Source organism: Lissotriton helveticus (assembly GCF_964261635.1).
Source record: "Lissotriton helveticus chromosome 1_1 unlocalized genomic scaffold, aLisHel1.1 SUPER_1_unloc_22, whole genome shotgun sequence".
In the NCBI taxonomy this organism is placed as follows: Eukaryota; Metazoa; Chordata; class Amphibia; order Caudata; family Salamandridae; genus Lissotriton; species Lissotriton helveticus.
The window spans coordinates 1,568,528-1,587,465 of NW_027611662.1; the positions used below are offsets into that span (position 1 = coordinate 1,568,528).

General features: G+C 48.4%; 1 protein-coding gene across 2 annotated transcripts in view; it reads left to right on the top strand.

Moving 5' to 3' along the window:
• The first annotated feature begins 662 nt into the window (after positions 1-662).
• LOC144805754 (uncharacterized) overlaps positions 663-18,938 on the top strand; it is an 85,982-nt gene continuing 67,706 nt past the window's right edge. The window contains exons 1-2 of one of the 2 annotated variants that reach the window (XM_078672233.1): positions 663-855; positions 16,155-16,274. The gene's annotated coding sequence lies outside the window, so the exon portion shown is untranslated. Of the gene's footprint in view, positions 856-9,165; positions 9,194-16,154; positions 16,275-18,938 lie in introns of those variants that run through there. The other variant, XM_078672235.1, reaches the window with a different exon arrangement.

Below are 18,938 nucleotides of genomic sequence, written 5' to 3' on the forward strand. Positions count from 1 at the left end.
GAACAAAACATGGCGTCTCACGGCTGCGCACGCGCAGAACCGCGCGTTACAGCTGCGCACGTGCGGGGCGAAGACCCTACTTCCCATCACCGAGTGAGGACCTTGCACGGAGCGCAGCCTATGACCTGCCGTAGACAGAGGACGCCCAGCCTCAGTGCGCATGCGCAGAGCAAAGACACGCCCGCTCCAAAGAGAAGCTCTGCCCTGACATACCTCTCACCCTGTGCTGTGGCGCGAGGCGCCTCGTGCTCCGCGGCGGGGGGCAGCTGTTGCTTCTCACTCGTTGTATCCCCGCGCGGACACCGTCATTGTTGGGCTTCTTTGTGTCCCTGCGAGGACCCCGTCCCACCGGTGCTGGCTCTGAGGTGTGGCCCTTCCCTGCGCTCCGTGCTGCGCATCTTTCTTGCAACGACTTCTGAAGTTGGATTGCCCTAATAGCGGCGTCTGTCCTCAGCGCATGCGCAGTTAATCCAAGGCCTCTAACCCACGTTATGGGAAGCTCTATCTGTCCTCGGGGCATGCGCAGTTAGTCCAAGGCCTCGTTATCCCGCGCTATGGGGAGCAGTATCTGTCCGCCGCGCATGCGCAGCTGTCCACGAACCGCCTCTTCTCCCCGCGCTCATGGTTCAGTCCAGGGTTACACAAAGACCTTACAAAGCTCAACACGACCCACAGCAGGGAGCCCAGGCCCCCAGCAGGGAGCACAGCACCCACAGCAGGGAGCCAGACCCCCAGCAGGGAGCACAGCACCCACAGCAGGGATCCAGACCCCCCAGCAGGGAGCACAGCACCCACAGCAGGGATCCAGACCCACAGCAGGGAGCACAGCACCCACAGCACCACATTAAACCCCAGGTGAGGTCCAGAGATACAAACACTGTCTGGGGCTGGAGGGTCTCGAGCCTGCTCTCCGGGATTCATCTGTTGTTGTTGTTGTTGCTGTTGTCTGCATTGATCCTCAGACATGATTATTTTGTCTCAACAATGCTCATTGGCCCTCACTGCTGGAGTTGGGTCACTCTTTTGAAGACCTCAGCAAACGGGGACATTTGTTTCACCTGAAAAGTCTGTGATGAGAAGATCGACTTGAATTCCGTTTGTGGCTTTCACCAGAGTGAAGGGGGACGCCCCGCCAATCGAAAGTGAAAGAACGCACTCCCAGCCAGCACCGACTGCGCCTCATTGTCCCTGGGCCTGGGCCTGCAAAGCATCATCTGATGAGGATAAAACTCCCCCAAATATGTCTCAACCTCACTAGGGCCTCAGTAACCAGGCAGCGGTCAGCCAATGCCCATCAGGTAAACAAGCATTGGCAACGCACTCCCAGGCAGCACCGATGCGCCTCATTGCACCTGGGCCTGCACAGCATCATCTGATGAGGATAAAACTCCCCCAAATATGTCTCAACCTCACCAGGGCCTCAGTAACCAGGCAGCGGTCAGCCAATGCCCATCAGGTAAACAAGCATTGGCATAGCCAGTAGGTCTCGCCTCTGGGACCTTATACGTGTTTAGTTATCCAGCACAATATCCTTGGTGCAACAACATCAACTGCTGCATGGCTAAACACTTATAAGGTCCCAAAGGCGAGACCTATTGGCTATGCCAATGCTTGTTTTAATTGGTTCCTGTTTGTGCCTTTTAGAGATGCAAGGTTCTGTTTCGTCCTCCTGTCTAACTACTCCCGCATTTTGTTGATCTAGGTCACAGGTACTCGCAAACATTTTCGCAAAGTTTGGTCTGTGGTGTGACCGAGGGCCGCACTGATGCCAGCACGGTGTAAAGTCGGGGTAGGGAAACAAAGCATGTATATCTAGTGGCTGCCTTTAAGAATGAAGGTGTTCCTAAAGTTAACGGCCTAGTTACTTCCTTTTCCTAACTGCAATTAACCTTTAAATAAGTGTTTGCTGTATATGTACGTTTCTTTTTCATGTTAGTTCTAAGTCAAGTAAACGGCAGCCCAGTGCTGCTGCTGCCCAGGGGTCCGCAAGTAAAGACCTGAAGGGCTTTATGCGGCCCCCGGGCCGTACTTTGAGTATCACTGATCTAGATCCTCCCGGCGACCACCCCAGCTACATGTGTATTTCCATGTTCTTCGAAAAGGGGTCGCAGTTGAGCAGACAGGCTTGTCAAGTTTTCAAAGAAGTGTGAGTGTGACGAGGCTGGTGTATTTATTCACCACTTAACTAATCAATCTCCTGTCCCTCCGTCCTCACGTAAGCCACAATTTGTGACACATTTGCTATTTTAAGGATTGTAATAATATCACTTTTGTATATTTAAGTCCATACAGATACTGAAAACAGCAAACCGCAAGTACAAAAATGAAAAGTACAGGGGGCACGAGTCCTAAACAAAACAAAAAATAGGTTTCAGAGGACATTGCAAGTCTAATATGCCTCTCTTTAATGGTAATGAACCAAGATTCACGTAATATAAGCACGCACTTGAGCAGTGTATACCCTCATGTACATAAATAAAGAAGGCTTAAATGTATTTTGGTACAACAATGTGGGAGAGTTTTAATGAAACGTGGGGGAACATGTTAACATTGACTTTTATTGGGCAGAGCAAGTTTCCAGTGGGAAAAAGCTAAAATATTGTAATGCATGATATAGAATGAATATAGTGCTCTCTGAATCTGACTTGCATATCTATGTACTTTTTTTTACTGCATTGCATAGATATTCTACGCAGTAGTCTATTATTAATTTCCTTTTGCATGATAACTGTGCATTACAGTTAGCTTATAGATGCCACTTCTTCAGCTATTCACTAATGGTGAGCATTTTTATTTTGGTGCCCGTAAATATTCTCTATCTCAGTGCGACCCTGATAGTTGGCAGCTCACTAGCAATTCATTTGATGTTTACTAAATACCAGGCAGTTGAAGCAGTTGAAGTAAACCCACTACTTGCTACCAAATGGGTGTTTGGACCCGCAACAAACTGGAACAAGCATTTGCAAAGCAATTGGTCTCACATTTACGCAAGTTTGAGCTATTGGCATTGTAAATGACAATGCCTTTTATTTATGTTTTGGGTTTCAAAACATAAATAAAATGCTTTGTCATTTACAATCCCAATAGCTTAAACTCGTGTAAATGGCCTACCTGTTGCATTGCAAATGCTTGTTATCTTCAGTCTCATGGTCTTTTTAGTAACATTAGAAAACTTAAATTTGAAGCTTTTGTGTGGGCTCTTATGGCCTAGGGCGCTGTACACACAACGATACATTTCTAATTCGTTGTCAACAAAGTTTGAATTTGAATGATTCTGCCCAGGTTTAACCAAAAGCTGTCAGTTACTGAAACATTTTACATAGTGTATTTTCCTGTCAACAAATAAACATGTGTGTGGCATAAATGCCTTAGTGGCCGCTTACTTCCTTGAAGTACTATTTTCCTTACAGTAAAGTCCCCAATTTAATTATATTCAAATGGCATTAGATTTATGGAATTCCCCCTTCCCACCCCACAACAGAAGCAATCCTATGGATTACCTAGATACCTGTGTGTGTGGTTTAATTGTCACAGTTGTCCTTGAGGACTCAGATTCTGGTGTGCATTACTGGGTCAATGGTGAAGATGGACATATACTGTTTGAAGAAGTTATGTCCAGTGGTCCTTTTGGCAGCGGCTATAAACCACTCCCGCCTCTTTGTCCCATGCTCCACTGGCATCCCACTGATTTTTCATGGAAGATTAAATCTGCCCCTGTAAGTGTATCCCGCCCCTGGGAAGCCCGTGCAATCTATTCAAAGCCAATGGCCTGTTACATTAAACCACGCGAGCTACCGGGGCAGAACCCACAGAAGGCCGCCGCGGTGTGTGCATCTGCGGCACGGCGGCCGTGATCTCAGGGCTTCTACGCTTGGTTTCTTGGCCTCCAGGTGTAATATTACTGTAGCACCAAGGCCGCAGGCCACGGCTCTCATTCGGTCCATTTTTTTCGTAAATGTATTGTTTAGGTGAGGGGTTAAGTTTCTCTTAATTTCCAACAGGAAGAGGACTTTTCTGCGGATGCGCCCTGAAAAATCTGTTAACGTTATTCATTGCATAGGAAATTAAGGTGGTGGACATGGTGGTGGTGGTGGGTGCGGTGGTGGTGGTGGTGGATGTGGTGGTGGACATAGTGGTGGTGGTAGACTTGGTGGTGCTGGACGTGGTGGTGGTGGATATGCTGGTGGTGGTGGACATGGTGGTGGTGGACGTGGTGGTGATTGACGAGGTGGGGATGGACACGGTGGTGTTGGACATAGTGGTGGTGGACGCGGTGGTGGACGTGGTGGTGGTGGTGGCGTGGTGGTGGTGGATGTGGGGGTGGACGTGGTGGTGGACGTGGTGGTGGACATGGTGGATGTGGTGGTGATGGACGAGGTGGGGATGGACACGGTGGTGTTGGACATAGTGGTGGTGGACGCGGTGGTGGACGTGGTGGTGGTGGTGGCGTGGTGGTGGTGGATGTGGGGGTGGACGTGGTGGTAGACGTGGTGGTGGCCTCGTGGTGGTCGTGGTGGACATGGTGGTGGTGGAGGTGGTGGTTGTGGACGTGGTGGTGGATGTGGTGGTGGTGGATGTGGTTGTTGTGGACGTGGTGGTGGTGGATGTTATGGTGGTGGACGTGATGGTGGTGGATGTAGTGGTGGACGTGGTGGTGGACATGGTGTTGTTAGTGGTTGTGGTGGACGTGGTGGTGGATGTGGTGGACGTGGTGGTGGTAGATGTAGTGGTGGTGGTGGACGCGGTGGTGGTGGATGCGGTGGTGGTGGACATAGTGGTGGTGGACATAGTGGTGGTGGACATAGTGGTGATGGACGTGGTGGTGGACGTGGTAGTGGTGGACGTGGTGGTGGTGGACGTGATGGTGGTGGACATGGTGGTGGTCGACGTGGTAGTAGTGGACGTGGTGGACGTGGTGGACGTGGTAGTGGTGGATGTGGTGGTGGTAGTGGATGTGGTGGTAGTGGATGTGATGAAGGACGTGGTGGTGGTGGATGTGGTGGTGGTGGTAGTGGTGGTGGACGTGGTGGTGGTGGGTGTGGTGCTGGTTGACGTGGTGGTGGAGGTGGGTGTCGTGGTGGTGGTGTACATGGTGGTGGTGAACGTGGTGGATGTGGTGGTGGTGCACGAGGTGGTGGTGGTGGAAATGGTGGTGGTGGATGTGGTGGTGGTGATGGACGTGGTGGTGGATGCGGTGGTGGTGGATGCGGTGGTGGTGGATATGGTGGTGGTGGTGGACGGGGTGGTGGATGGGGTGTTGGTGGATGTGGTGGTGGTGGACGTGGTGATGGTGGTGGACGTGGTGGTGGTGGACATGGTGATGGTGGTGGACGTGGTGGACATGGTGGTGGTGGACGTGGTGATGGTGGTGGACATGGTGGTGGTGGACATGATGGTGGGGGACGTGGTGGTGGGTGTGGTGGTGGTGGACATGGTGGTGGTGGTGGTGGACATGGTGGGGTGGACGATGTGGACGTGCTGGTGATGGATGTGGTGGCGATGGACATGGTGGTGGTTGTGGACGTGGTGGTTGTGGTGGAGTTGGTGGTGGTGGATGTGGTGGTGGTGGACGTGGTGGTGATGGATGCAGTGGTGTTGAACGCGGTGGTGGTGGATGCCGTGGTGGAATTGGGGGATGGACGTGGTGGTTGACGTAGATGTGGTGGTGGTAGACGTGGTGGTGGCCTCGTGGTGGCCGTGGTGATGATGATGGACATGTTGGTGGTGGACATGGTGGTATTGGTGGATGTGGTGGACATTGTGGTGGTGGTGGATGTGGTGGTGGTGGACGTGGTGGTGGACAAGGAGCCTCGTATACCACACATATAATAATACAGAACAGAGCACCCTTCGAGTGGATGACAGTGTATGCCACATAACTTTCAAGCCAGTAACCCCCCATGCATGCAATCATCCTGCACACACTTTCCTTAAAGCGACTTCCTAGCTGGTGACCCGCATGCATGCACTCACCCTGCAAACACTTTCCTTAAAGCGACTTCCTAGCTTGTGACCCCCATGCATGCCTTCGCCCTGCACACACTTTTGTTGCAATAACTTCCTAGCCAGTGACCCCCCATGCACGCACTTACCTTGCACACACTTTCCTTGCTGTGACTTCCTAGCTGGTATTCACCATGCACGCACTCACCCTGCACGCACTCTCCCTGCAGTGGCTAGTGGCTACCTAGCTGGTGACCCCCTTTGCACACACTTTTCTTGCAGTGACTTCCTAATCGGCTGTGGTGACTTCCTAACTGGTGACCCCCATACACGCACTCCCCCTGCACACACTTTGTTGTAGTGACTTTCTGCAAGAAGCCTCTCTATGCACAATCTCACTGACACACTCCCTCTGATATAACGTCTGCACAATGGTTCCCGGTGCACACATTTCTCTGTAGACACGCGTCTTGCACGCACTTTCCATGAGGGGTGTCACAGCGATATATATACCGCCAGCGCGTTTTCAGGGTATCAGTGACGTATCACGCACTGCTGGCAACAGTTGTTCTCAGACACTACCTGCACTCACAGTCCCCTCACAATCACGCTGCACACACCTTCAACGAGCAGCCCTTCATCGCTGCACACAGCCCTCCAGCAGACAGTCATTATACACACTGGTTCACCCTCTCCTTGCTTCCTCACCACCTGCACGGATGCAACCTTCACACGGTGATTTCATACACTCACTATCACCCGTGCACACATCCAATCTCCCCACAGTGACTTCTTGCAGTGTGCGCCCTATTCACACCTCAACCACACGCGTGCACATACAGTCCCGGTACACAGGGTCTTCCCCTCCCATACAAACTCACTCCTTTCAAGATCTCACTGTGACGGCTCACTACCAGACCTCTGATCACTCCCCGAGTTACACCTTCAACCAGTGATGCGCTGATCGGCCTCCCTCCGTGGGGCATCCAATCTCACACCAGAGGGGCGCCCGTTTACACACTTATCACACTATCTGCTCCATCCTTTTGTTGTTGTTAGCCACTGCCATGGCACTCCTAACTGTGGTAGTGCCCCCAGCCGCCCCTCTTCAATGCCCTCGATGAAGTCTGCAGCGATCCCCTCTCGTGCACAGCTCCCAGGTACACGTAAGTGCCCTTCTCCCACCAGCAATGTCCCCTCTCCCCCCTTGCAGGGCATCCCTTGCCCCTGCAGCCCATGTCCCCGAACCCTGTGTTACCCTTCTAACCCCCGAATTACTGCTTGTCTACTACAGTGCCCTTTCGCTCCCTCTTCAGCACATCTGTTACCCCCACCAGGCTCAAGCAGTGCAGCTTTCACACCACCTGGAGTTCTTTCTCACCTCTAGCAGAGCCCCTCTCACCCTTAGTAGCGCCACTCTCATCCCCAGCAGCACCCCTCACAGCGTTCTCTCCCCACCCCACAGCGCCTCTCACATCCTCGCAGCACCGATCACACCCTCGCAGCGCCCATCACATCCTCGCAGCACCCATTACACCCTCGCAGCACCCATTACACCCTTGCAGTGCCGCTCTCACACCCTCGCAGCACCCATTACACCCTTGCAGCGCCGCTCTCACACCAGCTACAGTTCTCTCACCTCTCGCAGCCCCCTCTCACCCTTAGCAGCCCCCCTCAAGCTTTGAAGCCATTGCTGTTGCATATTTATCTTATGCAACTAACAACCATTGACAAAGCCAATAGTCCTGGCTTGTAGTAGATGTAATGTTACTTGTTATATATGGATGGAATGGCGAAGCAGCAAAATACCAGTGGGGCGACACACTATGCCGAGCATGGATTTTCAGTTTGGGTTTTTAAGCCACGCCCTTCATTACATCGACCACGTCCCTCTGGGAGCCATCACAAGGTTTTTCATTCCACTTAAAGCCCTTTCTCCGGTATAGTGGCTTCCTGCTGAACTGGGAGAACAAGTTCACTCAGACTTGGCAGTCAGCTCCAGAGAGACTAATCCATGCCCCGGCCCCTCATCCATTGGCACCTTGTGATTCTTACAGCGTTACAGTTCATATCTCATTCCCCTTTTTGGATTTTGTCATTTTAGTGTCATTTTGTTCAATACATTTTACTTTTTTTTTTTCTATTTTGGTTTGGGTTTTTTATTGTTTTGCATTTTGACTTTTACTTTTTTTGGTTTCTGCATAAATATTTGACATATTACCTTAAGTTAAGCCTGCCTGTTCCGTGCTTAGGTACCAGGGGGTTGATCCTAGGTTAATTGAATGGCTTTGAAAGTTGTGATTGTTCCTCATCTACCGTAAATAATAATTCAGTTTCTTACAGAAACTATCTGAAATTATCTGCAAAACAGGCAGGAGACAACCTACCAGGCTTGAAGCACCCTGTGGACAAACTGGAATATGAGAATAGTATTGTGTGGCAATAGAACCTCTAAAAAAATTCAGCTTGGAGAGGAACCAAGAATCACGCTTGAATGTCACAACTTTTTAAAACAAAGTAGTCAGGAAAGTGTGGTGAATATATTGCAGCTCTTTGCATTTTGGCAGCCCCAAGCAAATTTGAGAACAGAGTGGATGTATGTAGCAGAGGCGAGTCTGTTCACCCAATGTGAGTGGTGAGATCCGCTTTGCTGGTCTGCCTGAAGTTATGATGCTGCTGACAGTGGCCTGTCTGCTAATAGCGATGGCGTGACTGGTAGATCTATGAAGCCAAATAAGAGAAAGTTATCTTCCGACACCACAGTCTTCGTGACTGAGACCAGTAATACTGAAGACTCTGAGACTCACAGCAGTAATTTCTCTTTTCAGAGCGTTATTGCTGCAGATGGAGTAAATGTAAATGTAAATGTAGTATACTTGTAAAGCGCACAGCTGCCTCAGCAACGGGGCGTCCCGGCGCTGTATAACTCTGGGGAACCCGTCCTGGCTTTCCCTGTGGGATGGTCCCTTGCTGGGAGTCCCCAAGGTGGAGCCAGGCATCCCCGGAATTGGTGGGGCCGTTGTGGTGATTAGGCAAGCTAATGCCCAGAGTTGCCGAGTGGAACCCCTGATTAGAGTAAGCACCGAAGCGATAATTATCGAGTCCGCTGACCAAGGTCCATGACCCTGCCGCATCGGTAATTGAACCCTGGTGCCGGGCTGACTTCTGCTCTCAGGTCTGCCACCTCTAACCAGTGAGCCACACTACTCCACCAGATGGAGTGAAGCCCAGAAGTAAGCACATTACTAAGGTACCAACAAAGTTTAATTGTTCATTTGTATTAACAGTTTCTCTTTTGCAGCTTTTGGAAATGCATTTTCTAGTTTTGTTGCTTTTTGGTTAGTTTTTTATTGTAGGCTGTTATCTTCGGTTTAAAGGGAAAGATGTTGTAGTGTGTGACTGTGGTGTTGGATCAAGAAGAGACCTAAGACCAGTTCGGGGTAGGTAAGGTTTTATTTTGGAAAACGTCTTTTTATGACAGGTTGTCAAGGTGTCTCTCTGAAAAGCTCTGGGGTCTGTGATGGCGTCTGGTTATGGTCTTGTTTCCAGATGGTTAAGAAGCAGACTTCAGGGGATTTTCCGTTCTTCCTAACTCCTCGTTGGACTCCGCCATGGAAAAGAAAAAGGTACAGGTCGTCAGGATATGTACTCTATCTGGACTCTCCCACAGGGAACCGGGCAAGTGCAGGGGACACCCGTGCTAAGGTGCTAAACATTTTATTAAACGTGCGAGGGTGCAGAGGCGTGATTACTGGTGAGAAGGGGTATATTTACACGGTGAGGACAAAGAAAAGTTGGGCATATATTGTGGCAAACACGCGGCTACGGTTTACAAGAACCCCGTCTTCCACGGATTTGGTTGCCTCCTCTCGATCCTCTCGATTATCGGTCAGTGACGTCACACGCCAGGACATCTTCTTCCGCGTTTTTACCCACTAGGAATCCCGCGTCGTCATCAGGGGCTGGAGCTGCATACTCGTGTGTCTTCCAGTTAAAGGGGCCGTCATCCAATGCGTCGGCTAGTTCCCAGGAACAGGCTTCTCCCCTGTTCCAGTTATGCTGATAATGAGGCAGAGAGGGGGAGGAGGTCAGTTCACTACGCCACCACTCAACATTATTTGGTTCTGTTCCTCCCGTCCCCTGCCTAGTGTTACATTCCTCCCCCCCTGGTTTCTGCCGATTGGGAAGAATGAATTGTCTGGATAGGAAATCAGCTTTTCCATTCTCAGTGCTCTTTTGATGTTGTATTGAAAAAGAAAAAGGTTGTAGAAAAAGCAACCACCTGAGTACTCTAGGGTTATGGGCTTTGGTCCTATTCATCCATTGTAGCGGGCGTGATCTGTATAAAGTACAAAAGGCTTGCCTTCTAGGTAGTACTTTAATTTCTCCACCGCCCACCTTATCGCCAGGCATTCTCTTTCGATCGTGGGATATTTGCACTCCCTAGGATGTAGTTTCCGGCTAATGTAGAGGATCGGATGTTCTAATTCGTCCCCTCCTATTTGGGACAATACTGCTCCTAAGCCCATGTCCGAAGCATCCGTGGCTAAAGAGAAAGGTTTACTGAAGTTGGAAGGTATCAAAATTGGGCTTGTAGTTATGGCCACTGTAAGGGTCTTAAAGGCTTGTTTAGCCTCCTCCAAAGTATTTAGAATGGAGGAGGGTTTAATATCCTTTCTTAAAAGGTCTGTGAGCGGAGCTGCTGTCACCGCAAAGTTGTCTATAAATCTCCTGTAATGGCCTACAAGGCTTAGAAAGGCTCATGATGGCTTTTACTTTTTCCTCTTGAGGGGCTATAACACCTTCCCCCAACATATACCCCAGGTATTTAACCTTGGAGTATGCCGCTCTAGATTTTTTTGTGTTAATGTGTAACCCCTGCCTTGTGTAGGGCTTCCAGAATAGCTGTTAAGTGTGTTAAGTGGTCTGACCAGGTATTGCTGAAAATTACAATGTCGTCAAGATAGACGGAACAGAAGGAGGAAAAGGGGTGTAGGATGGTATTCATCAACCTCTGGAAGGCCACAGGCGCCCCATGCAGCCCAACGGGCAAGACGTTGAACTCATATTATTATTATTATTATTAAGTGAAATTTGTAAATAGCGCGACTAAACCCGTAGGCATCAAGGCGCTGAAGATGGAAAAGAAGAGGCTCAGAAATCACCCAAGGAGGAGTTATGGATAGGCATCTTGAAAATATAGGCCTATAGGCCCTCCTCTGTTGCAAAGGCAGTCTTTCGTTTATTTTCTTCCCTAAGGGGTACCTGCCAGTACCCCTTAGTGAAGTCTAGCATGGTAATAAACTTGGCTTCGCCTATCCTTTCTATTAAATCATCCACCCGGGGAATGGGATAGGCATCAAAGGAGGAGATGGTATTTAAAGCTCTAATGTCCATACAGAATCGGGTCGTCCAGTCCGGTTTAGGAATCATTACAATAGGGGACGACCAGTTACTTCTAGATGGACGGATAACTCCCAACTTGAGCATGTCCTGTACTTCCCTTTTTATATCCTGTCGTCATGCTGCCGGCACCCTGTAGGGTTTTTGTTTAACACATTTCCCTGGTTCTGTTTCTATTTTGTGCTCTATCAAAAGTGTTCATCCTGGCAGGTCCGAAAACATTGAAGAGAAGGGATGTAAGGTGTTTTGGAGCTCAGTTTTCTGGGCGTATGGAAGTTCTTCATTAACAGGCAGTTGTTCTAAGGTGCTTTGCTCTGACCCAGTAGGGATTCCGAATTGAGCTACCTTGAGTATCGGACCAATCCATTATTTTAATAGATTGATGTGAAAGGTCTGCCTCCTCGAAGGGGAGATCTGGACCCTGTAAGTGGTTCTCCCTATGGTGCCTACTATGGGATAGGGACCCAGCCATTCACTCCTGAATTTATTAGTGGATGAGGGTAACAACACTAAAACCCAGTCTCCCTTTTCTAAGGTTCTCCATTTCTTGCCTTTGTCATAATATTTCTTTTGCCTGTTCTGGCTATTTTCTAAGGAAGAGTATGCCAAATCTCTCAGTTTGCTGAGCTAGGACTACAGCTGTTGAGTATACTCTAGTAGGGTTTTCTGTTTGTGGTGTTTCTCTTGTTCCCAAGTGTCCTTCGTTATTTCCAAGAGGGATCGAGGTTGTCAGCCGTACAGCTGTTCAAAGGCTGAGCAACCTAAACTACTTTGTACCTGGGCCCTCAGTACATATAGTGCTAACGGTAGGACTTGGTCCCAGTCCTTGTGTTCCATGGAGAGCATTTTTTTTAGGGTTGTTTTCAAGGTCCTGTTGTACCTTTCTACCAACCCATCTGTTTGGGGGTGGTAGGCTGAGGTTTTTATGTGAGACAAATCTAGCAATTTACAGACTTCCTTCATCAGTCTGGAGACGAACGGGGTCCCCTGGTGTGTTAAGATTTCCTTTGGAAATCCCACCCTTGAGAATAATTCTATCAATTTCTCGGCTATGTTCTTAGCATTGGGGATTCTTAAGGGAAAGGCCTCCGGAAACCTAGTTGTGTAGTCCACTAGGACCAGGGCATAGAAATGTCCATTTTGCAGTGAGCTGTTGGGGTAGCACTAGTTTCTTTTGGATCACGGACTGCCTGCATCCTGAATCCAACAGCGCCCTTATTTGTCGTTGATTGACCGTTACCCTTACATAGATGGTCCCATCTCAGCGGTGTACATCACGGCCATAGGTATGTACCCCACCTCCATTGGTTTTTCAGGGGCCTTTCTTCTGGGACACAGTCTAGCGATATGGCCCCATTCGCCGCACTCGAAGCACTGGGGGGCTTTGAAAACTGGTTCCTTTCTTATGGGTTTCACTTTTGGCTGCTCTGGGCTCACTTTAAACTTCCTCTCGGGTTTTGGTACTGCGGACATCTTTGTAGTTTTTTCTTGGTCCCAAGCGAGAGACCTAGTCTGCGCTCGGGAACAATTGGTGGCCATCTCTACGGCTTGTTGGGCAGTAAGGCCACAATGTTGCTTAAGCCAACGTTGGCATCCGTATGGTAACGCTTCCAGAAACTGTTCCAAGTATATACTAGTCATTATCTCTTCTTTGGACCTGCTCTCGGGTTTCAGCCACTTATCGGCTGCCATTTTTAATCGGAGACATAGAGTCTTGGGGTTTTAACCAGGAATTCCTTTTTCTTTCCTGAACCGTACACGATAGGCCTCTGATCTAATCCTATGTGGTCCAGGATTATTTCTTTGATCTCTTGATATGGCGTATTCCCTGTGGCATTGGCCACCTGGTATGCAGCCTGAGCTTCCCCGGTTAACAATGGGGCCAGAAAGAAGGGCCATTTTTCTTCTGCCCAACCACAGGCTGCTCTTTCAAAGTTAGTCAGAAAGGCATCTGGATCCTCCCCAGCGTTGTATTTTTGTAATGATACTCCGAGGGATGCGTTGGGTGGCTCTTCGTTCCCCACCGGGTAAAGCACTGGGTTGTTGGACCACCTTATTTAAGCCTTCGATTTGGGCCGTAATGGTGTTCTTGAAAACTTCCCTGTCTGCTTGAGCCGACGTCATTTATCTTTCTACCGCCCATTCTAACTTTTCTTGTCCCTTTATAAGGTGTTGTATGATTTGGTCCATCTTCTGTTGCGGGATGGAAGGGGGATATCCCACTTCTGACACCTGTTGTGGCGTGGGATCAAGAAGAGACCTAAGACCAGTTCGGGGTAGGTAAGGTTTTATTTTGGAGAACGTCTTTTTATGTCGGGTTGTCAAGGTGTCTCTCTGAAAAGCTCTGGGGTCCGTGATGGCGTCTGGTTATGGTCTTGTTTCCAGATGGTTAAGAAGCAGACTTCAGGGGATTTTCCATTCTTCCTAACTCCTAGTTGGACTCCGCCAGGGAAAAGAAACAGGTACAGATCGTCAGGATATGTACTCTATCTGGACTGTCCCACAGGGAACCGGGCAAGTGCAGGAGACACCCGTGCTAAGGTGCTAAACACTTTATTAAACGTGCGAGGGTGCAGAGGCGTGATTACTGGTGAGGAGGGGTATATTTACACGGTGAGGACAAAGAAAGGTTGAGCAGATATTCTGGCACACACGCGGCTACGGTTTAGAAGAACCCCGTCTTCCTACCCAGCCCTCCAAACGCTGCCGTACCTGTTGTAGCCACACTCCTCCCTCGGGAGTGTGCCACGGCGATTCACGGATCCAGTGGCCTCCTGGCTCCCTCCTGTCGTCCTCGGGTTCGCCTCCAAAAGCTCCGTTCTCTGCTCCTCCGGGCCGCTCTCCCACTCTCGATCCTCGGACGGTGACGTCACACGCCAGGACATCTTCTTCCGTGTTTTTACCCACTAGGAATCCCGCGCCGTCATCAGGGGGCGGAGCTGCGTACTCGTGTTTCTTCCAGTTAACGGGCCGTCATCCAATTCGTCAGCTAGTTCCCAGGAACAGGCTTCTCCTCTGTTCCAATCATGCTGATAATGAGGCAGAGAGGGGGAGGACGTCAGTTCACTACGCCACCACTCAACATTATCCGGTTCATTTCCTCCCGTCCCCTGCCCAGTGTTACAGTGACCTTAATGCTGCAATTTGCATTTCATTACCATCATTTGTTTACTCTGGAGAATCTCCAGGGTGTAGGAGGTTTGCTGTTCCAGAGTTCTTTCTTCAGCTTCTGGGCAGTTATCACTCTGTGGCGATCTGTGGTCCTGTTTCTCTGCTCTTCTTGTAGTAGCTCTTATCAGAGCTTCATCCATCCGCCAACGATAATAAGATGCCAGGCATCACCCAGCACACAACACAGACTATGTTGGGCTACGTCGGCGCAGTTAGAGCGAGGATAAAGTTCTCCGGACCCATCAGGCTGTGAATGTACCCTAAGGGCTTACGATGAAATGAAGAGCTTACCTCCTTCCTGAGTGGCTCCAGACTGGTGTGTGCAGACCCGATAGCTGGCAGTACCCTGGAGTATGTATGTATAAATCAGATTATGTTGAAAGTAACCTGCAATATAGTGGCAGGCAGCACCCTGCCATAGAGTAGGGTTTCTCATAGTGTTTTAATTACTGACACATTAATGGAGATTGTCTTTTAACAGGCAGAAGAACAACACTGACCGTACATTTTTCTGGGTTTGTCTTTAAAATGACGTACACATTAGGAATGGCATTTCGTTCTGCTGGAATAATAACACAAGTTATCTTGCACTCTATGTTGTTGCATGAATTGTAAGCTGCAATAAATTCCATGTTTCATTCAAACAAGCTTTCTACAGGGCACATACATGATTTGCTGCTGTAGAGAAATAATGCTCCTGTGTACTGTGGCAGACTCAGAAATATTGAAAAACTTCATGATTTCTCTTTCAGTACTTCCTAGTAAAATCTTTCACTTTTTGACTCCTACATTTAGCAGAAACATAACTTAGTACCATTAAAATAGTTGTGATGGGGAACATTCATGTGGGGTTAGGACTGGCTCGACCAGAGAGCATGCTGACTTGGAGGAGTATGGAGTTGACCACATTGCCTGGTCCGGTGTGGAACCAAGCCAGCGATGCTTTGCTGCAGGCTCATTTGCCCTGATAGCTGGTCAACAGTTTGAGGAGGAGGAGGTGAAGAGCTGGCTAAGTGTGCCATGAGGCTGGCATTTCAGTACATCCCTGAGAAGTGAGCTTTTATTCGATGTAGTGTTCCTCTTATACCACGTGCAATTACTTCTCTCCAAAGCCTCAAGAATTCCTGGGTGTGAAGGGCGGCTGATTTTGATTGGGTGCTTGATAGTTTTCCAGAAACTCAAGTTCTTGATTGTTCATGTTTGTCAGTAGTTAATGAAACACGCCCAGGGGTTTTATCTCTTCAGTTGACACAAGCTGCAATAAAAGTTTCTTTCTCGTTGCAAGAAAATATGAACGGCTGACGAGCCTCTGTCTGTCAAAGAATGGAAGGGCTGAGGAACTGTCATTCATCTCACTGCTAAGCAGAGCAGTGTCATGCTTCACCCTCACTCAGGCCTCTGATTTTAACTAACATCGCTTAGAACACTGGGACTTTAGAACCCATCCGTTTAATGAGAAAAACAAAACTACAAGTCCCATAAGCAATAGTGGTGGAAGGTGTCACGCATGACCTGGGGCAACATCGATTCAGCACATCCAGTTCCATTTTTTAAGTATTTGACATAATATTGAATTTATAACCTTTGTTTTAATGATCTTGAGTCACCAGAATACTAAAAACTTCTTTTATTTTCAGGGTCAATTAAGTAATGGTCACCAGCTTGGAAGCTCTGTTCATTCTTCAGTATTTGTCATTGATCTCCACGTGTGGCTGGTTTGGTTCTGCCCCCTGCATCGTTCCCGATAACTCGCTCAGGTAAGGAGATTGTAACAGCAACATGATAACCCCATACTCGTCTGTAAGAAGTGCGCTCTGAGGCAGGTATCCGATCATTTTTGTGAAACAAGCAAGCGCCGATATCTGCTATGTACATTTGTTAAAATAAAACACAATCAAATCACAGTATACTGTTCCGGAGGTTCTGTCCCAGCGACATTATCTGTAACTGAACGCAGACACCCTAGGAAGCATATGCTTTTAAGACCAGTTGCATTCACTCACCTGAAGGTGACATGCTTCATTATTGGGCTATACTCCTCACCAGGCCGGCGCTACAATGCCTGGCGGGCACCACCAGAGGGCACTTTGTTGGAGATCTTTTATTAAGTATGCCGGATGAGCATAGTAGGACAGAGGATGTTGTGTCATAGGATGTGAGATTGGTGAAGTCTGAATAAAAGATCAACTATTGACCAGTTGCCGCAATATAGTTAATGTGATCATCCTGGTCCATGTTGAGATTAAAAACAGTGGCAGAGAAATTGAGGAACTAATGGCCCCTATCACTGTGTGAAAGTGTCGATCACCTATGAACCTGCTGGTAAGCTGGGGTCTATACTTCAGGTCAATGTTTTTCATGCCTTCTGTAGTCATGGAGCCATCTGTTGCCATTTAATCAGGACCAAATATGAGAAAATGGGTAAATGTGACCTAATCTTCTCCACAGTGTGAGGAGCTCTGTAACTCAAAGCCCTGCACCGTGCATAGGTGATAAGGTGCATATTAACATCTTATTACCACAGGTGAGCGCTGTCTAACAGAGTGCACTAGATACGGTAACCCTCCTAAAATTCAGGACCTATTGACTTATCCAATAGCGAGGACGCCGCATCAGAGGGCAACTGGTTTGAAAAGCACATGCTTCCGAGGGTGTTCAGTTAGAGATAATATCTGTGGGACTGAACCTCTAGAACATTATACTGTGAGTTGATTTATATGAAGAATGCGTATCCTGGACTGTCATTTTCTTCAACATTCCTCATCAGGCACTAGTCACCTCACACCTTGACTATGCCAATGGCATGTACACTAGCTTGTCTGTAGGGCTCTGTCATCGCCTCCAGACGGTTCAGAATGCTGCGGTGCGACTGGTCAGCGGTATCCCCCTACGTGAGCATATAGCGCCTCACCGTCATGAACTCCATTGGCTACCGGTCCAAAAAAGGGCAGAATTCAAAGCTCTGGTCCTAGCTCATCGTGCCTTGCGAGGCAAGGGCTCTGCCTATCTTGCCACGTGCCTGATTCCCTATAACAACTCCAGGACCCTACGCTCCTCTTCAAAAAACTTCCTCACTGTTACTAGATTTAGGAAATCTCGTTCCGGTGGAAAATCTTTCCCCGTACTGACGGCAGCTCTCTGGAATAAATTACCCAATGCCATCCGGTTGATCGAGGAGGAACAACCCTTCCGGAGAGCCATAAAAACCCACCTGTTCTGTTGATTGTTATTTTTTAACATCCTTCTATGCAGTATGAAGTTACACAGAAGCGCTGGGACACCCCGTTGGGGTAGCTGTGCGCGATACCAAAATACACTAAATAAATAAATAAATCTCTTGTGCTATGTAAAATAAAACACAACACACCGGGAGGCCAACACATCTATCATACATTTAATGCACAAATAGCAAAAGGCCAAGCAAACTACCAAATGACAATTGTCTTTGCAATGGACGAGAGCATCCACCCTAAAGCAAGTTGAAGTATATAATGCTAATGCTACACAATGTATTTTTATACACGTTTCTGAAGTACTGGGTTTTTAAGAACCCAGCGGTGCCAGGGGACACACCCAAAGACTTCGAGTTCTCCTGTCTCAGACTACAGAAACGCAGAGACTTCTTGGTGACTTCAAAGATCAAATTTATTGGCTGCAGCCAGTAATAACAGGTATCCTAGAAGACCAACACGGTGTATATTCTCATGAGACTGCTCAACCTTACAAAACCAGCCTTCCCCTTTTATACAAAATATTATGCTTCAGGCAAACATTCCTTATTTTACAGTTGACCATTCACATATTTCTTCGACAAAGAAAAGCAGAATCATGATGACAAGCTCATTTTCAGTTTGTTCAACCCACAATCAATTACCCGGCAAGGCCCAACACTTTTCATCAGATAATCGGCTGGACCCCTAATAAAAACGGGCACCTCCTCCTCGTAAAACAGGTCATAAAGAAAAGAACAGAGACAGGTGTGAGTAAGATTAGACATAGTTGTGTGCAATGAAGGGTTTATGGCATGCTGCGCCTTGGTTCCTAATCTCGATCGGCCACTGGGAAAGGAACTGGCCAAACAGGTTTGGCTTCGGGCAATGGAGTCAGCTTGCCCAGGTCACACAGAAGTCAGCAAAAGTGTACGTGTCCCTAAGACTCGTTTTCGCCTTAGTCATCGGCCTATGTGAGGGCAACCACAAAATGGCTGCCGTACTCAAAATGGAACCTGAGGGTTCAGAACGGAATCTCTGATTTTATGGTGATCTTGTCACTCGAATACGCCGAAAATACTCGTATATAGCATACTCGTCATTTTCGGTCTGCTGATACCAAAATCGTCATGCTACGATGATGTTTATAACATGGGTCCAGAATTCACGGAACCACATTTCTCCTAATACAAGTCAATGAAACATGAACAC